We start from the raw sequence: 14,659 nt of genomic DNA, 5'->3' as shown, positions 1-14,659 counted from the left end.
TTAAAAAATCCTCATAAATTACCAGATCATTCTTATATCCATAAAACATATCTCCACCCATTTTGGCATCATTTAATAGATCCATTTGACCACCATAATTATTCCAAGTTCCTAGTCAGCAGAGATGTTTGTGAAGCAAGTGCTATTTGGGTTTGTCCATTTGGTATGAGATTTTTACAGCATCTTAATATGACCAAATGACTAAGATTTGCCCAATTTGAGCTCACGTGGACACCCCATGTGAGTGCACCATCATGATCTTCATTTCTGGACCAAGTATGCAGTTGCGAAGCAATTGCAGTAAATCTTGATCCTTTTACCCTCAAAACATCCAGGATGAATGTCCTTCGATAGCTAAACCTCCCAGACAAGCTAGTTACGGATTTACCTAGCTGGTTTAACCACAGAAAGTTACAAACACCTTCTTACATATTTACTTTTGGAGCTAAGTGCAAATCTCTTCTTTGCCCCTGGACCGATTTATTTCCTTAGTTGGACTAAGGGCACCAAGGTCCATCCACTGGACATGGTTGGCCACGCCAAAGGGCGCCGCTTGCGCCACTGCGCGTGGTGATCACGCTGATGTCATGCAAATGGCATGCTCTGGATTCTTCCCGGCCCTGTGCCCGCCATCTCCCTCCTCGTCTAGACCTAAAACCTTGTCCTGGAGCTTCCCCGTGATTCCCTGCATCGCCCTGAGTCGATGGCTTGTCGTGTTTCACCATGAATGCGCCGCTAGCGCCATGCCCGTGCCGTGCCCCGCCTCTGTCCGCCATTAAAGCTCGGTCGTGAGCTTTCCCATGAAGCTCCAGAGCCTTCCCCGCGCCTATATAAGAGACCCCCGACCTCCTGCGTAGCTCACAGCTCCCTCCCCCGACTCGTTTGCCCTCTAGAATCGCCTCATCTCGCCGGAGTTCGCCGTCACCCTCCATGGCCGCCTCGGCCTCGGCTTGGGTCCGGCCACCACAAGCCTCCCCACGCCTCTCCTCCATGTCCACCGCACTCCCCTCGTCCCACTCAGACGCCCCACCCCCTTGCCCCCTCGCCGGATGTAGCGACCCTGACCTAATGGCAGCGCACCAGATAGGAATTTGCGATCAAACCCGGAGAGGTTGCAGCAAACCCGGAGTTTTAGTATGCTCCGATTTGGCCTGCTGGAAAACAGAGCACAGTGAGATATATTTTTGCACATCTTGTTTCAAGTGTGGCCATGCAAACAGGGCTTTGATCTTCTGATAAGTAGCTGTAATGCCACTGTGACCTCCTATTCCACTAGAATGCAATGCCAATAGGATAGCTTGTTTAGCTTCCTCATGATGTCCCAACCAAATTCTGTCCTGATACTTGATCACCCCATCATGAAGAGCATAACCTTGTTCATTAGGACTGACAATGCTCAACTCAGTGAGCAACTTCCTAGCTTGAGGATCTTGTTGATAACTCTCAATAACGACCTCTATCCACTTGGGCTTACTGATAGAGACAGCACTTAATTCCTCAGCTACCTGACATCTAGAAAGGGCATCAGCTGCACCATTGGCATGCCCCTGTTTATACTTGATCACATATTGCAGGCCCAACAACTTGCAAAAGGCCTTGTGTTGGATGCTGTTAGACAACTGCTGATCATCAAGGTGTGTAAGGCTTTTATGATCTGTGTAAATAATGAATTCCATATGCTGCAAGTAAGATTTCCACTTGTCCACTGCTAAAATCAGTGCCAAACACTCCTTTTCATATGTCGAAAAGGCTTGAGCCCTGGGGCTAAGAGCTTTACTTAAATAAGCAATAGGATGGCCTTTTTGAGACAACACAGCTCCTATTCCAACTCCTGAAGCATCAGTGTGCAGGCAAAAGGGAATTTGGAAATTGGGTAGAGCCAAAACAGGTGCAGACCCTAAAGCTTGTTGCAGAGTGACAAAAGCAGTCTGAGTAGTAGATGACCACACAAATGGCATATTCTTCTTAAGTAACTCTGTAAGAGGCTTGCTGATAATTCCATAATGTGCAATGAACTTCCTGTAGTATCCCGCTAAGCCCAAAAATGATCTAACTTGCTTGACTGATTGTGGTACAGGCCAATCCTTAATAGCAGATACTTTACTAGGGTCAGTTGCTACCCCTTGGCCACTAATGATATGACCCAAGTATTCCAATGATTCCTGAGCAAATGAGCATTTAGACTGTTTTACAAAAAACTGATTGTCCTGCAGTATACCAAGGACCTTCTTCAATAATTGCACATGTCCAGCCAAGGTTTCTGTATAAACCAGAATGTCGTCCATGAATACCAACACTCCTTTGCGCAATAGTGGGGAAAACACAAAGTTCATAATTTCCTGGAATGTGGGTGGTCCATTGCACACCCCAAATGGCAACACTTTGAACTCCCAATGGCCATGATGAGTTCTGAATGCTGTCTTAAACTCTTCGCCAATTAGTAACCTGATCTGATGATAGCCACTCCTAAGATCCAATTTGGTAAAATACTTTGCCCCATGTAACTCATCTAATAGCTCATCCACAATAGGAAGTGGATACTTGTTCTTAACAGTAATAGCATTGAGGTGCCTATAATCAACACACATCCTCCATCCTCCATCTTTCTTTTTGACCAATAAAACCGGAGATGCATAAGGACTATTACTTGGTTGAATTACTCCACTTTTTAGCATGTCAGAAATTTGTCTTTCTATCTCATCTTTCTGACTTGGTGTATATCTGTATGGTTTTCTATGGACTGGTTGAGCTCCAGACACCAAAGGTATCTTGTGATCAAATGCCCGCTGTGTGGGTAACTGAGTAGGTTCCTTAAAACAACAACATGTTCCAGAAGCACTTGTTGAACCACCTCAGGAACAGTTTCAGGAGATGGTATAGCAGTAGGCATAGATAGTTGCACCAGTTGAGCTACTGCACCAGTCTGAAGCATATCATGAAATTGCTTAACCGATATGATAGGGCAATGGGTAGTGTTATCCATGATGCCCCTCAGAGTCACTCTTTTGCCGTCCACTTTGATGGGCATTTTCTTGATTTTCCAATCAACCCACATGGGACTGAACTCAGCAAACCAGTCCATACCTAGAATGAGGTCATAACAGGGCAAATCCAAAACCCTTACTGGAGTGTGAAACTTGATGTTCTGGCAGCCCCACCTGAATGATGTGATCTGCTTATTGCTGACCATTTTTGTGCCATTTGCTATAGTGACCTGGACCATTGGAGCAGTAATTGTTTCACAATGCAACAATTCCACTAGAGCTGAGCTAATAAAATTAGCAGAACTGCCCGAATCAACCAATATTAAAATCTGTTGTTGTTCCACAAATCCCAACAATCGCATAGTTTTCTTACCACTTGTTCCTTAAACCGCGTCCGATGATAGACTGAGAGCTTGTTCCTGGTCAGAGTCAGTTGCCTCCAAGGAATTATTAGCCTGTTCTGCACTTGGTTGATTATGACCGGGTAATGCCGCACACAATTCTTCCATGACAGCAATAGAAACTTGAGGTGGACATTTGTGCCCAGGAGCAAATTTACCACCACACTTAAAGCATTCCCTTCTTAATATCCTTTGATTCTTTAAGGCAGCTAATTTAGCTAAATCAGGGCCTTCCATAATTAGCCCCCCTGCTACAGTAGGAGTTTGTATTTCTGCTGGATGTGGTCCTAGCTTGCCGGGCCCTGCCTGATTGTGCCATTTCTTGGGCACATAATTCTTGGACTTGAACCCAGCCAGCTCGGCCTCTTGCAACATTGCTAGGGATACAGCTGCATCAACTGTTCTTGGTTGATGGAGAACTATAGCAGTGCGAATATCCTGACGCAAGCCCTTCAAAAATTTAGCAACAAAAAATGTCTCATCCAAGGTATGATTGTGTGTCAAAAGCTGATGCATCAACAACTCAAACTCTCTGTAGCAGCTATCAACATCACCAGACTGTTTGATATCCAGTGTTTTGGTCATATTTGTAAAGTATTGATCCTTGCCAAATTTCTGACAGATGGCCACACAGAGTTGAACCCAACTTAACACTCCATGTTGCGCCTCATATGTTTGCAACCACAGTGCGGCGGTCCCAGTAAAATGCAAAGTGGCATAATTAACCATATAGTCCACAGGAATATTAAACATGTGAAAATACTTCTCTGCTTTTTCCTTCCAAATCTTAGGATTAGTGCCATCGAATTTAGGAAAATTCGTTTTAGGCATGCGCACATGATGATAATCCTCTCTCAGTGATCTTTCCTGACGAGACCCTGAAGCTCCATCATGTCGCACAATGTGATCCATAGCATTGGAAACTTGCAGCAAAGGTGCAGGGAATTTGGGCAAACTATTAGGCAGGCCTGTACTAGGAATTACCTCAGGGGTTCCTCGTGTCTCGCCTTGGGCACCACTACCAGGAGGATAGGAGTGTGCTCCTGGTGATAACTGCTCCAAAGTCGTCAGTCGAGCCCCCAGTCCATACATTCGAGATTCCAAGTTATTAACCACTCTGACCATACATTCTTGTGATTTGAGTAGTGTAGCTGCCGTCACCCTTAATTCCTGACAAGCTGTAGTGTTTTGCAAAGCCGTTGTGTTGGCCTGCAGAGTCGCTTCCGCAGCCACCGTGAGACCGTTGAGCACAAGCTGCAGACGCGGTTCCATGTCAGCCACCGTCGCCTGAGTATCCCTTTGCTGGCCTTCAACCACTGTCATCCTTGCCGTGAGAGAAGGAACCCCCTGCGCCGTCTTGAACTCCTTGATCTACCGCCGCGGGAGTCGGCGAGTACTTGGGAGTACCCTTTCCTCTGCAACCGACTCACACGCCACCCGCTGCGCCAATTCAACCACGGGACAGGGATTTTACCTCTGTTGCAAGGAACAACAGAAACCTTCCCGTGTCGTCAAATCCGTAGCCGAACGAGCTCCACCACCAACCAAAATCCTCCACCCGTGCCGCTTGACGAAAGAGGAAGAAGCCGCCGCACCGCCGCCGCGACCGGCAAGAGAACCCAGGAATTTTACAGGAGAACCCAACCTGAATCTCACTACCGATCGAAATCGCCACCAAATTCGAAACAAAAATTCAGGCTATTTTTGGGATTTTCTGAGTATATAGGATAAGATCCGAGGATTGAGAGGCTCTGTATACCAATTGTAGCGACCCTGACCTAATGGCAGCGCACCAGATAGGAATTTGCGATCAATTACACTCAGATATGAGGGATTCAAGGTACAATAGCAGGGAGGAGGTAGGAGAAGAGGAAGAACACAGGAAGGGGATTTTCCATTCTCTCATCGATGCCCCCCTACCTAACACACGCACGCTTACGTAGCCCACTGCACTCGCTGGCGACAGTCTGTCCATTGGGCCCTTGCATTCACTCGCCTTGCTGGGCCGTCACCTTCACCTTGGGCTGGGGCTCTGAGACCACCTCCGTGACACCGGAGTGCCCGCATCGCCGAGATCCGTCGTCGCCCGAAGCTTCCTGTGCTCTCCAAGGCGCCGCCCTTCCCCTCCTTCCTGCGCCTCCCCGGCGGCCGTTCTCCCTCTGGATGGGTGCGGTTGTCCTCTGCAGTCCCGCCGGTGCCCTCGGCCGGGCCGGAGACGGCCGGAGCAGGCCGGCCCCTTGGCCCCGTCCCTCCCCTGCTCTGCCTTTGTTCACGCAAGGAACAGGGCGGGCGGGAGGAAGAGGACGAGCGCCTGTGCCCCCTCGCCCTGCGCCTGGGACCCACGCGCCAGTGGCCCAGCCCCTTGCCACATGGATAAGTGGGAGAAGGCGTATTCTGCCAAATGCGCTGACAGTTTTTGCGTCCAGAGACTTATTTGTTGAAGTTTTATTCACAGATTGGTCCCTGATGTTCAACACCTTATATCTCCGCAACCGTAACTCCAAATGAGGTGATTCCAAAGCCTACTTCTTCGTCTCGTCGAGCCCTTTCTATTGGTGTCACTTTCCCCGGTGCCTTCTTCATCCCCAGGCAAGCCACAATACCCACTTGCATGATAGTCATGCAGTAACCATAGTTTTCAACTTGAATCTTTATTAAATGTTTGATTGTTGAAAAGATGGTTATCGTTGTTCCGGTGATGTTTAGATTTGCATGTTCACTTTAGTGCTATGGTACTCTGTTATCATGTTATACCTGCTAGTATCTCTTTTCATATGTTTATGCTTGCTAGTAGTACATGTTGATGTTGGAGATGGTCATGCTAGTCAGTATGCCATGCTCAGTGGATATGATTTATTGTTGATATGATGGATAGTTATGTGATACTCTCATGATGATGTTGATATCATGTTCATGTATTATAGTTGGCATCATGTTATTTTATCATGGCTCAACATATTTGCATTCAAGTTAACCAGATTAAATTGAAGTTGAACAATTGTTGGCTGAATCATGGTGCCGCTGAATCGATGCCGACCAGTGCAACCATGCTTACCGGTGTGGGACGGTCCTAACTGGGTCTATTGTTGTGCCTCTCGCCGGTGCCTCCAACGAGGGAAGGTCATGGGCGCGCGCTACCCCGATCAGGTAGGCGGACATAAGCCTTGTGTGCCTGTTGTTGAGTTAGTTTTTGGATCTGGGTCCCAGAGTTGGACGGACCACGACAGTGGTCGTTGTGTCTTGAGGTAGACATGGGTCCACCCATGATTTAGCCCAGTGGGGAGTAAGTCGGAGTGGACGGGAGAGTGTCATGGCAGTAGATCGGTTTTGTTGGGACGCCGTTGGTCCACCCGAATGGGAGTGCGAGGCCATGGGTTTCGTAGTGTGGGTACAGTGTACTAACCTTTGCAGAGTGTATATTAAATCTATCGATAGCCGCACCCGCGGATAAGGGCCCAGGTCGGAAGTAGGTCACACCATGAGTTAACAGTAATAAGAATAATGTGCTTAATAATAATGAGATAAGTTGGTTGTGATCGTCGTAAGGATCACGTGCCAAGTATTGGTCGGTTTGTGATCGCCGTAAGGATCATGGGCCATGTATTGGTCGGGTGGTGATCGCCGTAAGGATCACGGGCCGTTTAATGGTCGGGTTGTGATCGCCGTAAGGATCACAGTTTGGGACCAAGTGTTGGTCAGATTGTGATCGCCATAAGGATCACGATGGTATCGAGGATACCGAGTTGTTGTATATTCGTGTTGTTGTACGAGAGTCATGGGTAAAAATCAAGCTCCTTGTGGTCATTTACTGATCGCTACGGTATTGTTTATACCAAGCTTGATTTGATCCTGAGATGATCGTGTGATGTCCGAGGTTGGTAAGTGATGCATGAGTTGGTTACGAGGTAACCCGAGCAGATTAAGTGGTGCATATAGTGTCATCATGTTGCATGCTAGTGATGTTGGACTAATAAGTTCATGTTGTGATAGCTGTATCAAGTTTATGTTGGTCATGCCATGTTATTTTGAGATGATGATACCATGATAATTCCTGTTTAACCTGTAATTGCCATGTTGTTGTTTGTCTTGAATGCTTCTGGATTATTGTGAGCTTGCAAGTACATTCAATGTACTGACCTGGCGTGTCATGCCAGTTTGCAGGTCATGCCGGATTTGATTGCTTGCTTGTCGTGGTTTCCGTTCATCCGAGCTAGGATAAGCATTCCAGCCAGAGTCCCTGTAGAATGCAGTTCACCACCGTCGCCGTTGTTCTGCTGCTAGAGTTATTCCACTGCTTTGAGTTGTTTTGCTGCTTGCATAGAGCAACATAGGATGGCGTAGTGTCGCCGTGCCAATGTTATTCATTGTAATATCGGAGACCCTGTATTCATATTCGTGTAATAATAGAAAGCTGATTTGTTCTATGCTAAGCAATGCCGTATTCCAGAAGACTTCCCCTCGGTCTCTGGGCTGGAATACGGGGCGTTCCGGTTTTCTCTGAGCCGGGATGCCACAGTATCATCTTCGGATGGATCCTTGAGTGATTCGGCGATGAACTCGCTTCCGACGGCCACTACTCCTCAGCCTGCAGATGACATGGAGGTGTTGTCCCAAAGGCTCCCAGAGCAGGGGGAGGTGACTCTGGAGACGCCCCAAGGCGGAATTCCAGATGTCGGACACTCGGGTTTCAAGATCCCCGCAGATCGTGCCGATGAGAGCCGCAGCAAGCCGGACTCTCATTCGGATACTGTGCCAGAGCCTTCGATGGCTCCGGATGCGGGCAGGCGGCCCCTCGCTAGGGAGGGCGAGCCGTCCGTGCCGATGACTTCCATCATGCGAGAGGCATCATATAGTCTGCTGGAAGCGCTTCGCGGCGCTTCCATGTATGACGAGCACCGTACTCTTATGAGTGCGGTGATTCAGAAGGTTTTGCCTGGCAAGAGCGGACTAACCGAAGCTTGCACCAGCCTCACGACGGGCTTTGAGGTAAGTAATAAAAATGTGTGAAATTACCACCCGATAGGTAGTAGCCCCTGATACTCTGTTTGGTGTTCAGAAAGAAAAGCCAAATGAAGGGTCAATTATAATCCGCAGGAGTCTAATAATAAGTGTGCATGTGAATATGCAGGCTGTGTTGCTTGCCGCTGCTGTCCGCACAGTCGAGGTCGCCGGACTAAAGCGGGACCTGGAGCAGGAGCAGGGGGAGCTCGACCTCATGAAGAGGCAGCTCGAAGAGAACAAAGGTGAGTGATTCCCCACTCTCATGTAATGAAGGATAGATAAAATTGGGTATTCTAACGACGAAGCGTCGTGACTGTGTAATAGAGGCCACCACCGAAGTTGCGTCTCTGAAGAAAGCGCTGTCCGAGGCCGAAGACAGGACGGCCTTGGAATGCAAGGAGCGCGAAAAGCAAGATGCTAGGGTGAGCGAGGTACAGCAAGAGCTCCAGGAGCTCGGCAAGAAGTTCGAGTCCGTGGAGCATGATCTTAAGATGAAAGAGCCCGAGCTTGTGAAGGCCCTCGTGAGTATGAAAGACGCCAAGGCCGAAGCCGACAAGGCACAACAAGAAATCTAGGCGGCCAAAAAGATAGCGGCGGGTAAGACATTCTTTATGCAAAGCAAACATGTGGAGGAGGCATTTCTTTTACTTACCCGAATTTGGAACTCTCCAGGGGCATTCGCAGATCTACCATGCAGCGTATCAGATGCCGCGGAGTTCTTCCGTGCCAAGGAGGGGAGCTCAACGGAGAAGCTGTTCTGGTCCCAGTATGCTGGGGCCGAACACCCGATGCCTCTGAGTGACCAACTGAAGCAGTTGGTCGAACTCCACAGGGCGGTCGAAGTGGCTATGAAAGATTTCATAGTCTGGATGTGGCCTGGTGAGCCCCTGCCCACTAGCTACTTCGGCCTAATCAAGCGGATGGTGAATGCCTGTTCGCGGCTTGAAGTTATCAAGCGATCCGTTTGCATTGAGGGTGCCCGCCGGGCCTTTGCCCGTGCGAAGGTGCATTGGGGCAAGCTGGATGCGGAGAAGCTGGTGAAGGACGGGCCGCCGGAGGGCAAGGCGCATCGCTATCCCGAGAAGTATTGCGATGGCGTTATGAAGGGCGCTCGTCTCGTGGCCGATGAATGTACCAAGGACAAGATCTTTGAATAAATGTACCTCTGTTGCTGTTGTAATATAAAGACGAAGTTACTTGTGTTATGTAGCACTATTTGATTTAAAATATTACCTTCTGTGCGGCTGTTTATAAAATTCTGAAAGTAGGCCAGTCGTCGGCTTCCGCCCCCACGTACCTAGCACCAGGGTGTTCCTGGAAAAACCCAGATACTCTTTACCCAAATTTTTGGTCCCTTAAGGAGGTATCCGGCGCAGCGAACGAGGCAATTAGACTATGCGGCTTTATAACTTTCACTTAGCCATAGAAGTCTACAATTTTAAATTTCGGCGAAGCCCCTAGAATTCGGAAGGCCGAATTGGGGCGCTATACACGCCTAGATCGGACGAAGCCGATTCCTCGCCTAAAACAGAAAATCTTTAAGGATTTTAAGACCTCTCGAACAGCGACCAGCTCTCACCGCATCATGCCGGTCAGTTTTCGGCTTTCTCTACTGAGGTGCTCGTCCGGAAGAACCGGGACACAATCGCAGTAGTTCTCCCTGTGCTACCTTATCCGATATAACAGAACGTAAGGTACCAAAACAAGGGAGCCGGGCAAACCCAACTATTGACCCAAGACGTGATTCGGAGCTGATGCACATAGTGCTATAAGTTCGGGGTGCCGTTGTCAGTGTCAAAACCGGCGGATCTCGGGTAGGGGGTCCCGATCTATGTGTCTAGGCTGATGGTAACAGGAAGCAAGGGACACAATGTTTACCCAGGTTCGGGCCCTCTCGATGGGGGTAAAACCCTACTTCCTGCTTGATTAATATTGAAGATATGGGTAGTACAAGAGTAGATCTACCACGAGATCGTAGAGACTAAACCCTAAGAGCTAGCCTATGATGGTATGATTGTAATTGTGATCGGCCTTTTAAGGACCAACCTCTCCGGTTTATATAAACACCGGAGAGGGATAGGGTTTACATGGAGTCAGTTACAAGGAAGGAAACACAATATCCGGATCGCCAAGCTTGTCTTCCACGCAAATGAGAGTCCCATCCGGACACGGGCCGAAGTCTTGAGTCTTGTATCTTCACGCTTCAATAGTCTGGACGATGTATACAGTCCGGCTGTCCGGATACCCCCTAATCCAGGACTCCCTCAATAGCCCCTAAACCAGGCTTCAATGACGATGAGTCCGACGTGCAGTATTGTCTTCAGCATTGCAAGGCGGGTTCCTTCTCCGAATACTCCAAAGTAATTATCGAACACTTGAATCGTGTCCGGATCCACAAAATGATCTTCACATGACACCGTAGAGAGAATGATATTCCACAAATGCAATCTGCTGACAACTTTTTAGATAACGCGACGTGTCATTACGGTCGGGTCATTATTCGAACCGTTTTAGCACAACCAGCCACAACGCATATTGCGAGGCGGTTTCCTTGACACGTCTTGTCAAAGCAGAGATCGTGTCCCCTTATCATGGGATTCTCATCAATACGGGTATGGGTAATCCCACCACGCCATCAATCGTTGCGCTTGGGAAGCAAGCGATTCAAAACGGGCAAGTGGGGAGGCGCACCGCTTTCGTCGCCTCTATAAAGGGATAAGATTTCCCCATTTTTACCCATGCCTTCTTCCTCCTTTGCCCACTCTTGCCGCCTCGAGCTCCAGCGCCCAAGCCCAAGTCTTCTCCGCACAGCTAAACATGTCCGGAGCAGGAGGCAAGTGGGTGGCTTCCACCGTCAAGGAGAAGCATATCACAAATCTTCGGGCGGCCGGATACTTGGCCGCAGACATAGAGCACTGGCTACCGGACGTCGTGTTTGTCGCCCACTTCGTCCGTGGACTGGGATTCCCACTTCATCCCTTCGTCCGTGGGCTCATGTTCTACTACGGGCTAGATTTCCATGATCTAGCCCCGAATTTCGTCCTCAACATCTCGGCGTTCATCGTCGTATGCGAGGCCTTCCTCCGCATCAAGCCTCATTTCGGCTTGTAGCTACAAACCTTCTACGTGAAGCTGAAGATTGTGAGCGGCCAGCAAGCGGAGTGCAGAGGAGCCACGGTGGGCAAGATGCCTAATGTCACCTGGCTTGACGGCTCCTTTTCGGAAACCGTGAAGGGGTGGCAGTCGGGGTGGTTCTACATCACCGAGCCGCACGGCGCCAACTGGGCGGCGGCCCCCGAGTTCCGATCTGGAACCCCCATGCGTCTCACCTCCTGGGAAAGGAAGGGCCTGTCCTGGGGCGAATCTACAGAGCTGACCGGACTCCAGACCTGCATCAAGAGCATGAAGGACAAGAACATCAAGCTTGTCAACATGATCCAGGTCATGCTCGCTCACCGAATTCTCCCGTGCCAAAGGCGGGCATTTAACCTGTGGGAGTTCGTCCCAGCCGAACACAAGACGCTTCGGAGGCTCTACGACATGACGCATAAAGGCGCATGGAAGGTGTTGTTCAAGGCCTCCGAAGTACCTCCTCCCACATCCGAAGACCGCGGGCTTCACGCCACGCGGCCTCCTAGTCAGGTGAGTTTTCAGACTACCACCGGTTTTGGTTCTTCCCAATATATTCATGGGGGTGTATTAAGTAACTATGCATATTTGCTCAGGATTATGTGTAGACAGCAGAGCAGATTGACTGTCCGGCTCCGCTGCCAGAAGGCCCTGTGGATGCTCTCCTGACAGAGATGCTAGTCCCGGCGCCCTATAAGGTGCCGGAGAAGAAGGCCGAAAAGAAGGCCCTGGGGATCCGAAAGGGTCTCCGGCGTAAGGTTGTGCCGGAAGGCTCGTCCGAAGACGACGAGGCACACTCCTCCCACAAAGGGGAGGAAGAAGAAGAAGAAGACGCCCCATCCGGAAGGGATGATGGGCCTAGGGAGGCGGACCAGGGGGGCGGAAAAGGCCCTCGACGCAAGGCCGTCATACCCATGTCGTCCGATGACGACAAGACAGATTCCTCCCGCAGAGGCGGGAGGAAGCAAGAGGAAACTCTACCTCCCCGCGTTGGGGAGGAGAAAAAGAGGAAAGCTGCCCCGGAGGGGGAGGCTGGGGCGTCCAAGAAGGGAAAGGTGTCTCTTCCGGACTACTCTGCCACGGCCGCTCTCAGCGAGGAGGGGTGGCTGCCCAGGGGGAAGCCCCCAGTGCGATCGTAAGTGTCCACACTCTATCATGACTTCACTCCATAGCTTTTTTTATAACGCCGGACATATATGCAGTCCGGCCAGGGCTCACCCCGAGGTATCTTCTTTCGGGTCCCTGAGCGATTCGGAGATGAATTCGCTTTCGATGGCCACTACTCCTCAGCCCGCGGATGACACGGAGGTGTTGTCCCGAAGGCTCCCAGAGCGGGGCGAGGTGACTCTGGAGACGCCCCAAGGCAGGATTCCAGATGTCGGACACGCGGGGTTCAAGATCCCCGCGGATCATGTTGATGAGAGCCACAGTAGGCCGGGCTCTCAGCCGAACACTGTTTCGGAACCTTCAATGGTTGCGAACTCAGGTGAGCAACCCCTCGTTAGGGAGGGCGAGCCGTCTGCGTCAAGGACTTCCATTGCGCCCGAGGCGCCAGATTGTCTGCTGGAAGAGCTTCGCGGTGCTTCCATGGATGAAGAGCACCATACTCTTATGAGTGCGGTGATTCGGAAGGTTTCGTCCGCCAAGAGCGGACTAACCGAAGCTTGCACCAGCCTCCTGACAGGCTTTGAGGTAAGTAAGTAAAATGTGTAAAATTACCACCTGATAGGTAGTAGTCCCTGATACTCTGTTTGGTGTTCGGAAAGAAAAACCAAACGGAGGTTCAATTATAATCCGCAGGAGTCTAATAATAAATATTCATGTGAATAAGCAGGATGTGCTGCTTGCTGCTGCTGCCCGCACAGCCGAGGTTGCCAAACTAAAGCGGGACCTGGAGCAGGCGTAGGGAGAGCTTGACCTCACGAAGAGGCGGCTCGAAGAGAACAAGGGTAAGTGATTTCCCGCTCTTATGTAGTTAAGGATAGACAAAATTGGTTAGTCTAACGCCAAAGCGTCGTGACTGTGTAACAGGGGCCACCGCCGAAGTGGCGTCCCTGAAGAAAGCGCTGTCCGAGGCCGAAGACAAGGCGGCCTTGGAATTCAAGGAGCGCGAGAAGCAAAGTGCTAGAGTGGGCGTGGTACAGCAAGAGCTCCGGGACCTCGACAAGAAGTTCGAGTTCGTGGAGCATGATCTGAAGATGAAAGAGGCCGAGCTTGCGAAGGCCCTTGTGAATGTGAAAGACACCAAGGCCAAAGCCGAGAAGGCACAACAGGAAATCCAGGAGGCCAAAAATATAGCGGCCGGTAAGAAATTCTTTATGCAAAGCAAACATGTGGAGGAGGCGTTTCTTTTACTTACCCGAATTCGGAGCTCTCCAGGGGCATTCGTAGATCTACCACGCAGCATATCAGATGTCGTGGAGTTCTACCATGCCCAGGAGGGGAGCTCAACGGAGAAGATGTTCTGGTCCCAGTATACTGGGGCCGAACAGCCAATGCCTCTCAGTGACCAACTGAAGCAGTTGGTCGAACTCCACAGGGCGGCCAAAGTGGCTATGAAAGATTTCATAGTCCGGATGTGGCCTGGTGAGCTCCTACCCACTAGCTACTTCGTCCTGATCAAGCGGATGGTGAATGCCTGTCCGCGGCTTGAAGTGATCAAGCGATCCGTTTGCATTGAGGGTGCCCGCCGGGCCTTTGCCCGCGCGAAGGTGCATTGGGGCAAGCTGGATGCAGAAAAGCTGGTGAAGGACGGGCCGCCGGAGGGCAAGGCGCATCGCCATCCCGAGATGTACTATGATGACATGATGAAGGGCACTCATCTCGTGGCCGATGAATGTACCAAGGACACCATTTTAGAATGAATTCACTTATGTCATGTTTGTAATTTAAAGACGAAGTTTCTTGCGCTATGTAGCGCTTTTGTTATTTAACATATTACCTTCTGTGCGACTGTTTATAAAATTCTGAAAGTAGGCCAGTCGTCGGCTTCCGCCCCCACGTAACTAGTACTGGGGTGTTTGTGGAAAAGCCGGACACTCTTTATCCAAATGTTTGGTCCCTTAAGGAGGTGTCCAGCACAACGAACAAGGCAATCGGACTATGCGGCTTTATAACTTTCACTTAGCCATAGAATTCTACAAT

The sequence above is a fragment of the Triticum aestivum genome, chromosome 2B (assembly GCF_018294505.1).
Source record: "Triticum aestivum cultivar Chinese Spring chromosome 2B, IWGSC CS RefSeq v2.1, whole genome shotgun sequence".
Taxonomy (NCBI): Eukaryota; Viridiplantae; Streptophyta; class Magnoliopsida; order Poales; family Poaceae; genus Triticum; species Triticum aestivum.
This window is presented reverse-complemented; position numbering follows the sequence as displayed.